The 18,051-nt window shown below is 38.9% G+C and overlaps 1 protein-coding gene across 5 annotated transcripts in view; it reads right to left on the bottom strand.

Annotated features, from left to right (window-relative positions):
* Positions 1–18,051, bottom strand: part of EXOC6B (exocyst complex component 6B) — a 721,824-nt gene that overhangs the window by 630,036 nt on the left and 73,737 nt on the right. The window lies entirely within an intron of this gene.

The raw sequence follows: 18,051 nt of genomic DNA, 5'->3' as shown, positions 1-18,051 counted from the left end.
CATTTACTCCAAGATTATACTCAAGAAGCTGACATTGCTAGAGACAAATCACACAGCTGTGCTGCTAAACAGTTCAGCTACATCTGATGACAAATTTAAATTGGGCAGCCAAACATCACTAGATAATAATATTAAAATTATCCCACCCAGTACCACCACCAAAAAAAATCACTTTGTAGTCTCTAAAATGTGTGAAAACCTTACTTTCTCCACTCCTCAAATGTCCACCCTCTCTGTCACTTTCAGTTGTATTTCACAGAAATATATATATATGTTATCTATATATACCATATATGTATTATTTCATCTCCTCTCAAACAACCTGCTTACATTTAAAACTCCTATTCTGTCCACCCTCTTGTAACAATAAAAATTCAAGTGTTTATCTATAGTCATTCTTGTTGTCTCTAAGAACTTTACTCCTGCAATTATCCCCTTTCATTCCTACCCTGAATTATATATCTCTTCCACTCTACTAAATCATTCTCATGAATATATAAACATGACTTTATGAAATCCATCTTTACCTACTCATTTCCCTCCAGCCACCATCTTATGTCACTGCTCCTCTTCCCAGCAAAATTTCTTTCTACCTCCTCACCTCCGAATAGTTAGCAACTTACTGCACCTAATGGCAGCATTTTCTATGGTTTAATATATCTTCCTTCTGGAAACACTCTTTTCTCTAGACTTCAATGATGCCACACTAAGTGGTTTTCATCATTTTACTGACATACCTTCTTAATCTCCTTCCTGGACTCCTCCTCCTCTATTCTTTTTCTTAATATTCCAAAGAGCTCTTCTCTTACCTACCTGTGCTCTCTCACCAAGAAATGACAGCTAATTCCATGTCTTTATAATATATACCATCTACTATAGTGCTAGACTTCCTAATCTATACCTTCAATTCTGAGCACTTCCCTAAGCACTAGGCTCAAATGCCTAGCTACTATTTAACAACTCCAATTGGATTTTTAAAAATCATCTTGAATTTTAACATAGAAAAAAATCATCTATCACCAAACTATCTCCAATCCCAAACTTGATCCTCTCAAAAGCTCTCTACCACTCAGCTACCCATCAGAGCTAATGGCGTATCCAGTTGCCCAAGTCAAATACCCAAATCCAGGAATCACTCCCAATGCACCTCTTTCCATCAAACCTCATCCAATCTGCTAGGAAGTCCTGACAACTTAACCTCCAAGGCATATCTTAAAATTAACCACCATCCCACCATTTCCAATAAAAACCCTAGTCTAAACTGCTATCACTGGCTCACTGGACCAAAGCAATAGCCTCCTAAAACTCTCCATTCAGCACCCCTCACTCCCGCTACTTCTTGTCCCAAAGGAGATACTCCACACAGCAGTAAAAATGGCCTTTATGAAGCAGTAGTTCAGATGTTACCCTCTTGTTTGTGTTAGTCAAGGGGCTTCCTTCATAGCTCAGTGCCTGCGATGCAGGAGACCTAGATTTGATTCCTGGGTCAGGGAGACCCTCTGGAGAAGGGAATGGCAACCCACTCCAGTATTCTAACCTAGAGAATCCCACGGAGAGAGGAGCCTGGCAGGCTACAGTCCATGGAGTTGCAAGAGTCGGACTCTCCGATTCCTTCTCTTTACAAAAGGAATAAAAGTCATAAATCCTTATTATCATGGCCTATAACATTCCACATAACCTAGCCTCTGATTATTTTTCTAATATTGTTTCTCCCTAAGTCACACCTCTAGCCTTGCCTTCCTCCATCCTCTATGCTCCTGCTACAGAGGATTTTTTTTCAGTCTCTTCCTGCCTCAAGCATTTTGTTTTTGCTGTTCATATGCTAATGACACTCATTCCCTACATCTTCAAACAATTTTCTCCTTCTCATTCAGTTTGTTATCTTCCCCCCCAACCCATCCCAATTAGATTGTAAGCTCCAGGGCAACAACTTTGTCTGCCACATTCACCTCTATCTCTAAAACAATGCCAGATAGGTAAGAGGTAGTAAGTAAACATGCACCAACTAAATGAATGACTACTGTTGTCTCTGTTGTTGTTTAGTTGCTCAGTCGTGTCCAACTCTGCAACCCCATGGACTGTAGCCCACTAGGCTTCTCCATCCATGGGATTTCCCAGGCAAGAACATTGAAGTGGATTGTCATTTCCTTCTCCAGAGGATCTCATCGACCCAGGAACTAAACCTGTGTCTCCTGCATCTCCTGCATTGGCAGGCAGATTCTTCACCACTAGTGGCACCACTCCAGTACTCTTGCCTGGAAAATCCCATGGATGGAGGAGCCTGGTGGGCTGCAGTCCATGGGGTCGCAAAGAGTCGGACACGACGGAGCGACTTCACTTTCACTTTTCACTTTCATGCATTGGAGAAGGAAATGGCAACCCACTCCAGTGTTCTTGCCTGGAGAATCCCAGGGACGGGGGAGCCTGGTGGGCTGCAGTCTCTGGGGTCACACAGAGTCGGACACGACTGAAGCGACTTAGCAGCAGCAGCAGCAGTGCCACCTAGGAAGAACATTATCTCTAAGAGCTCTTAGATGTCTGACATTTATTCAACAAATATACTTTTGCTCATTACCAACATTTTCTGGTTCTATAATCATTTGGGCTTCCCAGGTGGTGCTAGTGGTAGAGAACCCGCATGCCAATTCAAGAAATGCAAGTTCAATCCCTGGGCTGGGAAGATCCCCTAAAGGAGGGCATGGCAACCCACTCCAGTATTCATACCTGGAGAATCCCACAGACAGAGGAGCCTGGCAGGCTATGGTCCTTAGGGTCACAAAGAGTCAGACACAACTGAAGCAGCTGAGCACACACAGCACATAATTTGTAGATACCAGATTACCATCCTGATTCAGCAAGTAAGTTCCATTGCCCAAAACTCAGCAATAATCATAGAACGTAATACATATACAAGTTTGGATTACAGTAAAAATTCTGAACATTTATTTATGAATAAATAAAAGGAAGAGATCTTCAAATAAATTATAAATAACCCTTTCTTTGACAATTAAAACAATTAAAATGCCTAAATGAGCTATCTGTAACTAACCTCAAACAAGCCTAACTGTTCCCCCTCCAAAGGAAAGAAAAAGAAAGGTTTCCATGTAAAGGCACCAGTGTTCCTTGCCATTTGAAGAAGAGAAATAACCACTGAAAATCCAACCATGTAAATGGCATAAGAAGATTATTACTTAATATTGACACAAGCCTCTTGGTTTCAAATTCAGTTATATCTTGACCCAATAATACTTTTAAATAGTAAGTATACTTCCTTATACAATGTAAAACTTTCTATTGTTCTTCCTCCAAAAAGCTACATTAATATGCAAAAGACAACCTCAAGGAGAAGAAAATCTCAAAGTTAAGAAGTTTATAATTTATGTTAATAGTGCCTCCCTAGCTCCCTGAAATTTCTATTTTAAAAAGTATAAGTGAAAGAAAGGAAAAGTGGATTTTAGCTGCCTTGACTGTGTGGCCTTGGTGTTTAGCCATGTGATTAACTAGGAGTTAATCTCTAGGACACTCAGCTTTCTCATTTAGGAAATAGGAAGCAATCAATTATAAATTCTTTTTAGCATCAGCCTAGCTCTAAATTTCTACAATTCAATTCCACTTTCAAGTCCAGTCATGATAACGTAAACATCAAACATTTTTCAGAACAATGTAAAGAGTTAATGTATTTTCTACATCCTTATCACTAGGGCCCCACCTGTTTCTCCTATTTTAGGGCCTTTATGATTCTAACACTCTCTTAATTATAATAATGTTGAATAATATGAAAGGCTTATATAGTGGATCTCCTGAGTATCTTGAGAATTTAAAAAGTTAGAATAAAATGTAAAACCTACACTTAAAACAGGAGTTTTAGACTGTGTTTAATTAACATGTGTTCCAAGAGTACACAACTGGAAAACCACAATTTCCGTATCTTATATGGATTTTGTATGTATAGGAAAAAGCACATATATATAAGTTTTTAGGGAAATATCCATAGTTTTCATCTGGTTATCAAAGGGTTAAAAACCTAAAAGTTTGTTTCAAATTGCCTAACATAGAAAAGGCAATTATAATTATAGTCAGTACCTAACAGTTCAACTTACATCGGCATTTCACATATACCTCAGACTTAGTGCTAACCACCCATCAGATATAAAATGCTAAAAACAAAAACAACAAGCCTTAAATTCTGGAAAGACCATAGATCTCCTGAAATTAATCTAATACTTGTAGTCAACATTGAACTTGAACAACGAGTTATTTCCCTTCCCTGCAATAAATGAATTAAAACTGGAGAAAGACTGCCATCTAGTGATGGCCCATTTCTAACATTCTTTAAAATTTGATGTGACCAAGCAAAGGACTGCTTAAAAATCTAAAACTATCTGTGGGAGAGGGAGAGGGTGGGAAGATTTGGGAGAATGACATTGAAACATGTAAAATATCATGTAAGAAACGAGTTGCCAGTCCAGGTTCGATGCACGATACTGGATGCTTGGGGCTAGTGCACTGGGATGACCCAGAGGGATGGTATGCGGAGGGAGGAGGGAGGAGGGTTCAGGATGGGGAACACATGTATACCTGTGGCGGATTCATTTTGATATTTGGCAAAACTAATACAATTATGTAAAATTTAAAAATAAAATAAAATTTTTAAAAAAATCTAAAACTATATTCTATAATATTTGCTAGCCAAAGTCTTATAACTTGTTATTAAATGATATTGTATATAAAGTACTCTAATGTTTAAATGTCCATTTCTAATAGAAAGTAGAATCTTAAAAACAAAGTTCTATGCTTTTGACATGTGGGCCTTAGGTGTGTCATAGTTAAACAAGACTACAAAATAAACGGCACCATGGGTTTAATTATTTGTGATGATCCAACAAATATTCTGGTACCTAGTGAAAGTTAAACAAGAAGATATGCTTGGAAACTAGCAACTTTGTATAGCCTAAATTTTCATTCAACTTCATAAATACTGCCTTGTGCAGTCATTTCCAAAAAACATACCCAAATAAACCACAGGCTTCTGTGAAAACGAAAATGTTTCATCGTAATGTCCATATCTGACACATACTTCTAAATATTGCACCTAAATTAACAGAGATTTTTTTAACTTATAAATAAAAAACTTCAGGAATTCTATTCAACAAAAATATTTATTCCCAAGTACTGATATAAGAGGATTATATCCCTTGTGAAAGCCTATATCAACTCCCACTGGTTTGTCAAAAGATAAAAAAAATACAATGTAATGAGCATATGTTATCTCATGTAAATCCTAGGCACCTTATAAATTAGACATTATTCTATTCTGAAGAACCTAAAATCCAAGATGAAGTAACTTGCCAAGTCCACACTCCTAGAGAGTATTCTCTGTAGTACATCAGTCTGTCTCCTTTTACAGCAAAGGACAGCAAGAAAGTCACATGGACCCCTAAAACATTAGAGCTGAAAGAGGTCTTGCAAATGGAATACAAAGCCTTTATTGTACAATGGAGGAAACTGAAATCAAGAAAAGTTAAACGCCTTAATCAAAATTACATTGCCTGTTACTGATACACCTGGGCCCACCTCCTCTCCGCAAAAAAAGGAAAAACTAATGCAATATGAAGCCTGACAATGCAATATGAAGCATGGTTTTTAAAAAGACACACATACACACTTCTGCTTTAAGATGAGTCAGTTATCTACTAGCTGTGCCTACACAACAGCTATTCCATTCTTCTTCCTATTGGAAGAGGCCCAATTTGTTCTGGTATTTCACCTTTCTATCCTACTCCAAGAGGTGCGTGCACACATGCTTAGTCACTTCAATTATGTCCAATTCTTTTGCAACCCTATGGACTGCAGCCCGCCAGGCCCCTCTGTCCTGGGATTCTCTAGCCAAGAATACTAGAGTGGGTTGCCATGCTCTCCTCCACGGGACCTTCCCAACCCAGGGATCGAACCAGTGTCCCCTGCATCTCCAGCATGACAGGCAGATTCTTTACCCACTGAGCCACATGGGAAGCCCAATGCAAGAAGTAAAACTATTAATAATTTAGACCACTACAGTAATTTAATTCCCCTAGTCAGTGACCAATTAACAGATGACACAACTCAACTCACTGATGAAGTAAAAGGAAGTTTGGGAGTGAGGATCCAAAGAAAGGCTTCTTTCCTGAAGGATACAGGAAAAGAAACTGCTTTTTCTACTTTGAAAATTGTTCTGTATAATGCTTTGGGATGCAGCAACCATCCAGAGATGAGAGGAGATACTGCCAATAACTTGATAATTCCAACGAGGAAAGAAAATAACTGGGTCCTTAATGATGAACCTTGAATAGTCCTATCTCCAGTCTTCATGTTATGTGTGATAAGAAATGTTCTATTTTAGGGAAAACTTCCTATTTCCACTTTGTCTTAATAGTCTGCTACTTGGAAAGGAAAGTATCCTAAATGTTTACCACTGTTCATTCTTCAAAGGTAGCAGGCAAATCAAAGAAAACAACCAGCAGCCAAAGTCTAAATATGGCTAAGGAATCCTGTTTCCGGGACCTAGACTGCTTTTTCTCCATTTTCTTTTAGTTAAGAGTTAACTTCCAATTCACTCTTCAAATCTCAGCTTGCACCTTTCTTTTACTGGGAAACATTCTCTAAACATAGACTCTGTTATGTGTTTCTCTTTTGTTATTAATGCCATTTCAGAACTTGTTTAATTATATTCTGATTACCCATTCACTTGTCGATTTCCCCATACCAAAAGGTTAATCTCCTTGTTGGCTGAGGCCATGTCTTATCCATTTTATCTCCAGCTAATAGCACAGAGACTGGCATAGAGGAGACCCTCCATATATGCTAAAAACAGAGAAAGAGAAGGAAGGGTAGGAAACTAAGATGTAGGTTTCTGATTGCCTCAAAGATAGATACAAAGGAGTATTATATCAAACAAAGTTTATCTGTTGAAATGTTTTCAGAACCAAAGAGAACTTCAAGACACAAAGGACTAAACATTTTGCTTTTGTTTTTGATTAATCCAAGAAAAAAATTCAGAGTTTGGTTTGTTCTTTTCTTTTTCATATATATGTTTTTTAACTTCTGTCATGGTTTTAGTCATGAAACATTTTCTTCTCATTAAGCTCCATAAAAGCATCATTAGTATTTCTTGTTTATTCCAAAAGTTAAAAATAAAATGGAAAAACAGATCTGAGCATGATGTTGCAAGAGAAACTGCAGGAGGTCAAGAGGAGTTTAAAGTTCCTTCCCTTCCTTACTTCAGTTTGTCTATCAATTTAACTCAGACCTTACTAAGGTAATTTGAATGCCGATTGCAAAAGGTGAAAGAAGACCACTGTATATTATCATCAATGACAGGGGAAGGATATGCTAATAGATGAGGTCTAAGTTGAAGACCACAATCAAATGTTTTTGTACAGCCACAGGAGATCAAATACATTCAAATCCTTTTCCCACTCTTACAGATACCAAGGTATAGAACTGGCTTGACCAAGATAGCCCATGCAACCAAAAGAAGTTGTGATGGAACTCTCCCGCAAGGCAAGGAAGGAAACCCACTTCCATGAAAGCTATTTTCAAAGGGATAAAAACAGAGTAGAGAACTTTCAAATGGCACTTAGCCATAGAGCCTACTAAAAACCTGGTATTAGTTAAACAGCACAGGAAAATGGAGAAAGGGACCTTGTCACAAAACATCAGTCAAATCAACAACAGACTGTTAGGAAATAAACTAATGAAAGCAATTCAGTTCAGTTCCTCAGTCGTGTCCAACTCTTTGCAACTCCAGGACTGCAGCATGCCAGCCTTCCCTGTCCATCACCAACTCCCCAAGCTTGCTCAAACTCATGTCCATCGAGTCAGTGATGCCATCCAACCATCTTGTCCTCTGTTGTCCCCTTCTCCTCCTGCCTTCAGTCTTTCCCAGCTTCAGGGTCTTTTCCAGTGAGTTAGTTCTTCACATCAGGTGGCCAAAATACTGGAGCTTCAGCTTCAGTATCAGTACTTCCAATGAATATTTCCTTTAGGATTGACTGGTTGGATCTCTTTGCAGTCCACGGGACTCTCAAGAGCCTTCTCCAACACCACAACTCAAAAGCATCAATTCTTCAGCGCTCAGCTTTCTCTATGTTCCAACTCTCACATCCATACACGACTACTGGAAAAACCATAGCTTTGTCTGGATGGATCTTTGTTGGCAAAGTAATATCTCTGCTTTTTAATATGCTGTCTAGGTTGGTCATATCTTCTCTTCCAAGGAGCAAGCGTCTTTTAATTTCATGGCTGCAGTCACCATCTGCAGTGATTTTGGAGTTCAAGAAAATAAAGTCTGTCACTGTTTCCATTGTTTCCCCATCTATTTGCCATGAAGTGATGGGAACAGATGACATGATCTTCGTTTTTTGAATGTTGAGGTTTAAACCAACTTTTTCACTTTCCTCTTTCAACTTCATCAGGAGACTCTTTAGTTCTTCTTCACTTTCTGCCATAAGGGTGGTGTCATCTGCATATCTGAGGTTATTGATATTTCTCCCAGCAATCTTGATTCTAGTTTGTGCTTCATCCAGCCCAGCATTTCACATAATATACTCTGCACATAAGTTAAACAAGCAGGGTGACGACATACAGCCTTGAAACGAAAGCAAGTAAACTCCAAAGTAAGGATACAAAGAATGCTCTAACTACTACCAGGATAATGTCACACTGTTAGAACAAGTAATCAGCACAAGTAACTGAAGACATAAAGGCACTACAGGATATATTAGTGCCTTCATTTTGACCTCTGTATCAATTTGTATTAAGTGTAATTAGATTTATCCGATTGTAGTTTTCAGTGGTGGTCATAAAATCTGGCAGCTAAAAGTTAGATTTTAGATACTGCTGTCAAATGAAACAAATACTCCAACTATGGCCTGGTTATACCGACTGAATCTAAACTGGAAAACTGCTGAAAGTAGAGTGGTGATACAGTTGGCAAATACAGGGTTATAATTAACATCAATAGATAAGCTCCAATTTCACTGCCTGGAATTCAAAGTGTCAAATTTAACACTTAAACATGCAAAGTTGGAACTAAATAAAACTACTGACTCACTGTCTCCCACTACCATAATCATCTGGATTTAGGGTATATTAGTAAAACTCTTCAAGATCCTTTACAAAAGATTTAAGTATTTAAGTAATTACTCTGAAGAGCTCTGAAAATATTTTAAAAGACTGCCTATTAATTGAAGAAATGATTCAGCTTCTCCACACTTAAAATTATCATTCTGGTTTCAATAACAAGAATCATAAAAGTATTCATACAGAAGCAAACCAATGTAGGGTGGGTATTAGAAACATTTCAGTGAATAGTTCTGGTCTCCTTATGCATGTAGATTTAATGTGGGCCTAACAAAATTCAACCAACCAAGTTTCCCAGAAGATTTTGAAAATTTGAAAAATTCCATGATTTAGTGATTCTTGGAAAATTGGTTCAATCAATTTTGTTAGACCAACATTAATAAATCTGACATCATTTGTAAATGTGTATGTCATTTGTAAATATTTATTATACCTATATAGGTATACATCATATATACATAAAAGTATATTACATAGTGTGTATGGGCGGGTCATGGTGGAGAGATCTGACAGAATGTGGTCCACTGGAGAAGGGAATGGCAAACCACTTCAGTATTCTTGCCTTGAGAACCCCATGAACAGTACAAAAAGGCAAAATGATAGGATACTGAAAGAGGAACTCCCCCGGTCAGTAGGTGCCCAATATGCTACTGGAGATCAGTGGAGAAATAACTCCAAAAAGAATGAAGGGATGGAGCCAAAGCAAAAACAATACCCAGCTGTGGATGTGACTGGTGATAGAAGCAAGGTCCGATGCTGTAAAGAGCATATTGCATAGGAAACTGGAATGTTAGGTCCATGAAGCAAGGCAAATTGGAAGTGGTCAAACAAGAGATGGCAAGAGTGAATGTCGACATTCTAGGAATTAGTGAACTAAATGGACTGGAATGGGTAAATTTAACTCAGATGACCATTATATCTACTATTGTGGGCAGGAATCCCTCAGAAGAAATGGAGTGGCCATCGTCGTCAACAAAAGAGTCCAAAATGCACTACTTGGATGCAATCTCAAAATGACAGAATGATCTCTGTTCGTTTCCAAGGAAAACCATTCAATATCACGGTAATCCAAGTCTATGCACTAACCACGAATGCCGAAGAAGCTGAAGTTGAACGGTTCTATGAAGACCTACAAGACCTTTTAGAACTAACACCCAAAAAAGATGTCCTTTTCGTTATAGGGGACTGGAATGCAAAAGTAGGAAGTCAAGAAACACCTGGAGTAACAGGCAAATTTGGCCTTGGAATACGGAATGAAGCAGGGCAAAGACTAATAGGGTTTGGCCAAGAAAATCCACTGGTCATAGCAAACACCCTCTTCCAACAACACAAGACTCTACACATGGACATCACCAGATGGTCAACACCGAAATCAGACTGATTATATTCTTTGCAGCCAAAGATGGGGAAGCTCTATACAGTCAGCAAAAACAAGATCAGGAGCTGACTGTGGCTCAGATCATGAACTCCTTATTGCCAAATTCAGACTTAAATTGAAGAAAGTAGGGAAAACCACTAGACCATTCAGGTATGACCTAAATCAAATCCCTTATGACTATACAGTGGAAGTGAGAAGTAGATTTAAGAGCCTAGATTTGATAGATAAGAGTGCCTGATGAACTATGGAATGAGGTTCGTGACATTGTACAGGAGACAGGGATCAAGACCATCCCCATGGAAAAGAAATGCAAAAAAGCAAAATGGCTGTCTGGGGAGGCCTTACAAATAGCTGTGAAAAGAAGAGAAGCGAAAAGCAAAGGAGAAAAGGAAAGATATAAGCATCTGAATGCAGAGTTCCAAAGAATAGCAAGAAGAGGTAAGAAAGCCTTCCTCAGCGATCAATGCAAAGAAATAGAGGAAAACAACAGAATGGGAAAGACTAGAGATCTCTTCAAGAAAATTAGAGATACCAAGGGAACATTTCATGCAAAGATGGGCTCGATAAAGGACAGAAATGGTATGGACCTAACAGAAGCAGAAGATATTAAAAAGAGATGGCAAGAATACACAGAAGAACTGTACAAAAAAGATCACGACCAAGATAATCATGATGGTGTGATCACTGACCTAGAGCCAGACATCCTGGAATGTGAAGTTAAGTGGGCCTTAGAAAGCATCACTACAAACAAAGCTAGTGGAGGTGATGGAATTCCAGTGGAGCTATTTCAAATTCTGAAAGATGATGCTGTGAAAGTGCTGCACTCAATATGCCAGCAAATTTGGAAAACTCAGCAGTGGCCACAAGACTGGAAAAGGTCAGTATTCACTCCAATCCCAAAGAAAGGCAATTTCAAAGAATGCTCAAACTACCGCACAATTGCACTCATCTCACATGCTAGTAAAGTAATGCTCAAAATTCTCCAAGCCAGGCTTCAGCAATACATGAACCGTGAAATTCCAGATGTTCAAGCTAGTTTTAGAAAAGGCAGAGGAACCAGAGATCAAATTGCCAACATCCGCTGGATCATGGAAAAAGCAAGAGAGTTTCAGAAAAACATCTATTTCTGCTTTATTGACTATGCCAAAGCCTTTCACTGTGTGGATCACAATAAACTATGGAAAATTCTGAAAGAGATGGGAATACCAGACCACCTGATCTGCCTCTTGAGAATATTTGTATGCAGGTCAGGAAGCCAACAGTTAGAACTGGACATGGAACAACAGAATGGTTCCAAATAGGAAAAGGAGTTCGTCAAGGCTGTATATTGTCACCCTGCTTATTTAACTTATATGCAGAGTATATCATGAGAAACACTGGACTGGAAGAAACACAAGCTAGAATCAAGACTGCCGGGAGAAATATCAATAACTTCAGATATGCAGATGACACCACCCTTATGGCAGAAAGTGAAGAGGAACTAAAAAGCCTTTTGATGAAAGTGAAAGTGGAGAGTGAAAAAGTAGGCTTAAAGCTCAACATTCAGAAAACGAAGATCGTGGCATCTGGTTCCACCACTTCATGGGAAATAGATGGGGAAACAGTGGAAACAGTGTCAGACTTTATTTTTCTGGGCTCCAAAATCACTGCAGATGGTGACTGCAGCCATGAAATTAAAAGACGCTTACTCCTTGGAAGGAAAGTTATGACCAACCTAGACAGCATATTCAAAAGCAGAGACATTACTTTGCCAACAAAAGTCCATCTAGTCAAGGCTATGGTTTTTCCAGTGGTCATGTATGGATGTGAGAGTTGGACTGTGAAGAAGGCTGAGTGCCAAAGAATTGATGCTTTTGAACTGTGGTGTTGGAGAAGACTCTTGAGAGTCCCTTGGACTGCAAGGAGATCCAACCAGTCCATTCTGAAGGAGATCAGCCCTGGGATTTCTTTGGGAGGAATGATGCTAAAGCTGAAACTCCAGTACTTTGGCTACCTCATGCGAAGAGTTGACTCATTGGAAAAGACTCTGATGCTGGGAGGGATTGAGGGCAGGAGGAGAAGGGGATGACAGAGGATGAGACGGCTGGATGGCATCACCGACTCAATGGATGTGAGTCTTAGTGAACTCTGGGAGTTGGTGATGGACAGGGAGGCCTGGCGTGTTACAATTTATGGGGTCGCAAAGAGTCGGACACGACTGAGCAACTGGACTGAACTGAACTGATCCTATATGTATGAGTGTAGTCATACACACACACACACACAACACATTTTTCTGATTTTCTTAGAACAGAACCTGATTTGGCAAAATAACATTCAATTCCTGGTTCAATTTTGCACACCATGGCCAAAACTGACCACAATTTAAGACTCATTAAGCAATGAAGACCCTGTAAGGAAGATGGATAAAAGGTATTAGAATAGTTTCCATCCTAAAAAATGATGGAGACTAAGTAGGCAAAACAGGATAAAATTCCATGAACGATACGCAAGACTGAATATACCATGAAAAACGTCCCTACTATCAAACTTCTAAAACTGCTGCATTAAGTTGCTAAATTTTTTCTAGTGCATGACTAAGCAAAAAAAGAAAAGATTTCCAGAGGCTAAAACAAAACTGGAAGAGGAATCCAGATTCCACCAATTCCTTATAACCTAATGCTTCTATTTTATAGCTATCTAGAGAACAAGAGACAAAACCTAGGGCCCATAAGAGAGAGTCCAGTAAGAGGCCTCCAAACGAATAAAGCCAAGATACCCAAGGGCTACTCCCTTAGTTAAAGATGTAGAAAAATTCTTCCCCATAAAAGAAGGTTGAAAGGAAACTTACTTGCTTTGGCTAGGGAAGTGGGGGATGGACTCCTGGGATAATTTGAAACCACAAGCTGGCCCTTCTCACCCAAAGGGAGGGCCCATGTTCATACCATTGCCTGTGTGGCCTAAGATATCTCAAACTGAGAATTTATTTTAAAAGTCATCCCAGTCTGGTTGTCAGTATCCCCAGAAAACTGACTGAAGAAAAGGAAAAACTTCTCTAGAGGAATACATCTTAAGTCATAGTTCTAATTAGTGTCACAAATAACATTCCTTTGAGCTGAACTCAAGTATCAAAAACGATGAAACACACAAAGAAACAAAGCATGATAAATAAGAATCAACAAAAATAACAGAATTAGACTTGTAAAACTTGAAAATAAATAAGTTAAAATTAAACATGTAATACATTTAAATAAATACGAGGGAACTACCAAAACAAAAACAGACATACTGAAAAAGATAGAACTTTTGGAATAAAAGTTATAATAATTACTGATATTTTAAAATTTAATAAGTGGGAGGGATAATATTTAACTAGGAAGTATACGTAAAACCTACACAAAATGTAGCACAAAGACGAAAAATGTAAAATGTCTTAGTCTGTTAGGTGGCTATACAAAATATCACAGACTGGGTAACTTATAAAAAAAAAAAAATTCCTCTCTCACAGTTCTGGAGGGTAGAAGTCTGAGATGAGGGTGTTAGCATGGTCAGCTAAGGGCTCTCTCTTCTGGGCAGCCAACTTGTATCCTCACAGAGCTGAAAGGGCAAGCAAGCTCTCTGGGGCCTCTTTATAATGGCTCAAAAAACTAATCCTGTCCATGAAGCCTCCACTTTCTTGACATAATCACCCCTAAAGGTACTACATTAATCCTCTTAATACCATCACCTTAGAGTTAGAATTTCAACATATGAATTTTGATGGGAGACACAAAACACTCAACCTATAGCAGAAAACATTAAAGAAAGCTTAAGAACATGGAGAATCACATCAGATCAGATTAGATCAGATCAGTCGCTCAGTCGTGTCCGACTCTTTGCGACCCCATGAATCGCAGCACGCCAGGCCTCCCTGTCCATCACCAACTCCCAGAGTTCACCCAGACTCACGTCCATCGAGTCAGTGATGCCATCCAGCCATCTCATCCTCTGTCATCCCCTTCTCTTCCTGCCCTCAATCCCTCCCAGCATCAGAGTCTTTTCCAATGAGTCAACTCTTCGCATGAGGTGGCCAAAGTACTGGAGTTTCAGCTTTAGCATCATTCCTTCCAAAGAAATCCCAGGGCTGATCTCCTTCAGAATGGACTGGTTGGATCTCCTTGCAGTCCAAGGGACTCTCAAGAGTCTTCTCCTATACCACAGTTCAAAAGCATCAATTCTTTGGCGCTCAGCCTTCTTCACAGTCCAACTCTCGCATCCATACATGACCACAGGAAAAACCATAGCCTTGACTAGACAAACCTTTGTTGGCAAAGTAATATCTCTACTTTTGAATATGCTATCTAGGTTGGTCATAACTTTCCTTCCAAGGAGTAAGCGTCTTTTAATTTCATGGCTGCAGTCACCATCTGCAGTGATTTTGGAGCCCAGAAAAATAAAGTCTGACACTGTTTCCACTGTTTCCCCATCTATTTCCCATGAAGTGGTGGGACCAGATGCCATAATCTTCGTTTTCTGAATGTTGAGCTTTAAGCCCACTTTTTCACTCTCCACTTTCACTTTCATCAAAAGGCTTTTTAGTTCCTCTTCACTTTCTGCCATAAGGGTGGTGTCATCTGCATATCTGAGGTTATTGATATTTCTCCCGGCAGTCTTCATTCCAGCTTGTTTCTTCCAGTCCAGCATTTCTCATGATGTACTCTGCATATAAGTTAAATAAACAGGGTGACAATATACAGCCTTGACGAACTCCTTTTCCTATTTGGAACCAGTCTGTTGTTCCATGTCCAGTTCTAACATGGAGAATAGGACAGGTTTAATGGGAGCTCTAATAAGAAATAACAAACAGGTAATATTAATATCCAGAGAAACAGCTGAAGATTTCCCAATATTGATAAAAGATACAAAGAAGTTATTATTCTAGAAATAAAAAAGACAAACCTATAAACCTGACCAAAATAAGTCTCCAAACAGAGGAAGGGCACTCCTCTCTGTTGAGCTTTATCAATCAACATTTAGAACTGGCTGTCATTCTCTTCAGGACTCAACTACAGTAATATATAGAACCTTACACTGATGGAGCTAATTATACAAACAGATGAACTGTTAGCACCATTCAAACATTTGGTATGTCTTTTATCAACTCATTCTTCCACTTTCACAATTTACTCTCACAACAAATGACTTTGCCATCTATTTCATAAAGAAAATCCAGGCATATTAGGCATGAATCTTCTTAATCTTCAAGTCTATCTCTGTCTCCATATACCCTAACATTTGTACATTCCTATCTCAATTAATTGAAAGAAGAGAGTGAAAAAGGTGGCTTAAAACTCAACATTCAAAAAACGAAGATCATGTCATCTGGTCCCATCATTTCATGGCAAATAGATGGGGAAACCATGGAAAAAGTGACAGATTATTTTCTTGGGCTCCAGAATCAGGGCAGATGGTGACTGCAGCCATGAAATTAAAAGACACTTGCTCCTTGGAAGAAAAGCTATTAAAAAGCAGAGACATTACTTTACCAACAAAGGTCCATCCAGACAAAGCTATGGTTTTTCCAGTAGTCGTGTATGGATGTGAGAGTTGGACCATAAAGAAAGCTGAGTGCTGAAGAATTGATTCTTTTGAGCTGTGGTGTTGGAGAAGACTCTTGAGAGTCCCCTGGACTGCAAGATCAAACCAGTCCATCCTAAAGGAAATCAGTCCTGAATATTCATTGGAACGACTGATGCTGAAGCTGAAGCTCCAATACTTTGGCCACCTGATGCAAAGAACTGATACTCATTGGAAAAGACCCTGATGCTGGGAAGGATTGAAGGCAGGAGGAGAAGGGGACAACAGAGGACGAGATGATGAGACGGCATCACCGATTTTGAGTTTGAGTTCTGGGAGTTGGTGATGGACAAGGAAGCCTGGCGTGCTGCAGTCCATGGGGTCACAAAGAGTTAGACACAACTGAGTGACTCAACTGAACTGATTTCAACAAAATAGATGATCTACCTTACTTTAATACTATGTTCTAAAAATCTCCTTTCTCCTCTACCCCATCAAAACATCTTTAAAGATCTATAGTTTTCATGTTTTAGCTCTACTGACTTCTTTTTCTTAACAAAACATGCCACCTCTTAATAAAACAATTGGGCTCTTTTTTTTTAAGAAGTACTATTATTAAAATCTCTTTTCCAGTAACTTTAATCTGGTATCCTTTCTCTTTCCTGTTTTCTCCTTTCATAGTTAAGATTATTTAAAGAGCAGTCCATACTCATCACCTCCGTTTCCTCAAGTTAGATTTGCTCTTCAACCCAGCATACCTGTTTCTTACCACATCACCACAAAGAACCTATTCTTGCTAACTAAGGTCACTAAAAGCCTACTAACTCTCAAATGAAATATTCATTCTTCCATTCATCATTTGCTTGATTCCTTCTTTGTATGTGCCACTGCTAACCAACTCTTCTTTCTGAAATATCTTCTCCCAGAGTTTCTATTATAGTCCCCTTCTCAGTCTTCAATAATTCTTCTTCCTTCTGGCCCTCAATATCTGCTCAGACTTCACCTCTTCTCATTCTTCAAACTCCCTAAGAGATATCTATCAATACTTTAGCTTTCACTGTTAATTAAACATCTTTGGTTTCCAAATCAGTAACAAGGCATATCTGTCAAATCCCACAAACCTGAATATTCAACCACCATTCATCCTCAAATACATCTCAAACTGTGCATCTCAAAAGCTAAACCATTAGCTTTTCTTCCCAAACCTACACATCCCTCCTATATTTACCATCTCAACTGAAACAAACACCAGCCAACCAGTTACCCAAACTAGAAATACATAAATTAATCTTGACACTTCACTCCACCTTGCACCTGCCTTCAACTAATCAATCCCTAAGTCCTCCTAATTTAATTCCATAATAGCTTTTCTATGCTTCTCTTCCTCCCTATCCTCCCCTGCCACCGCCTTGCCTCATGTCATTATTTCTTTTCTGAGCAACTGTTTTCACCTCCCTCTTCATCTTTCCCTAAAAATCCATGTTTAATACTTCTTTTGCAGTAACCTTTAAATGAAATATGATCATAAAACACACACCACAATTTAGGATTAAGTTCTGCCTCAGGATCAAATCCAAATTCCCTAGCATAGAATATGAGACACCTCCATGTACAGATTTACCTCTGAGTACTCCCCATACCACTCTACAACTCTGCTTAAAGTTCCTTGAGTGTACTATATAATCCCTCTGCCCACAATCTCCTTACTATCACTTTAGGTGGCAAATTCCCCCTTGTCCTTCAAGATTCAGCTCATAACACTCTCTCTCTAAAACCTCCTTTCCTACTACAACTACTCTAACCCGATATAGAAACGCCCCTCCTTACAAACTAGGCAGAACCTAAGAAACTGTTTATAAAACCAGAAAGAATTTAAACTTGTACTCTCTCAAGACATTTACACCAAACAGGATTATGAGTCCATTCTTTGAAGATTCATACTGAAGGTTACTTTTCTGCTACTTTCCCAAAAAGAAGCCAACTTCAACTACATTAAAAGCTTGTTATAGCATGTAATA

This window comes from Bos taurus, chromosome 11, assembly GCF_002263795.3.
Source record: "Bos taurus isolate L1 Dominette 01449 registration number 42190680 breed Hereford chromosome 11, ARS-UCD2.0, whole genome shotgun sequence".
In the NCBI taxonomy this organism is placed as follows: Eukaryota; Metazoa; Chordata; class Mammalia; order Artiodactyla; family Bovidae; genus Bos; species Bos taurus.
Note: the sequence above shows the minus strand (reverse complement) of the source record. Positions and strands in the feature narration are given on the sequence as shown.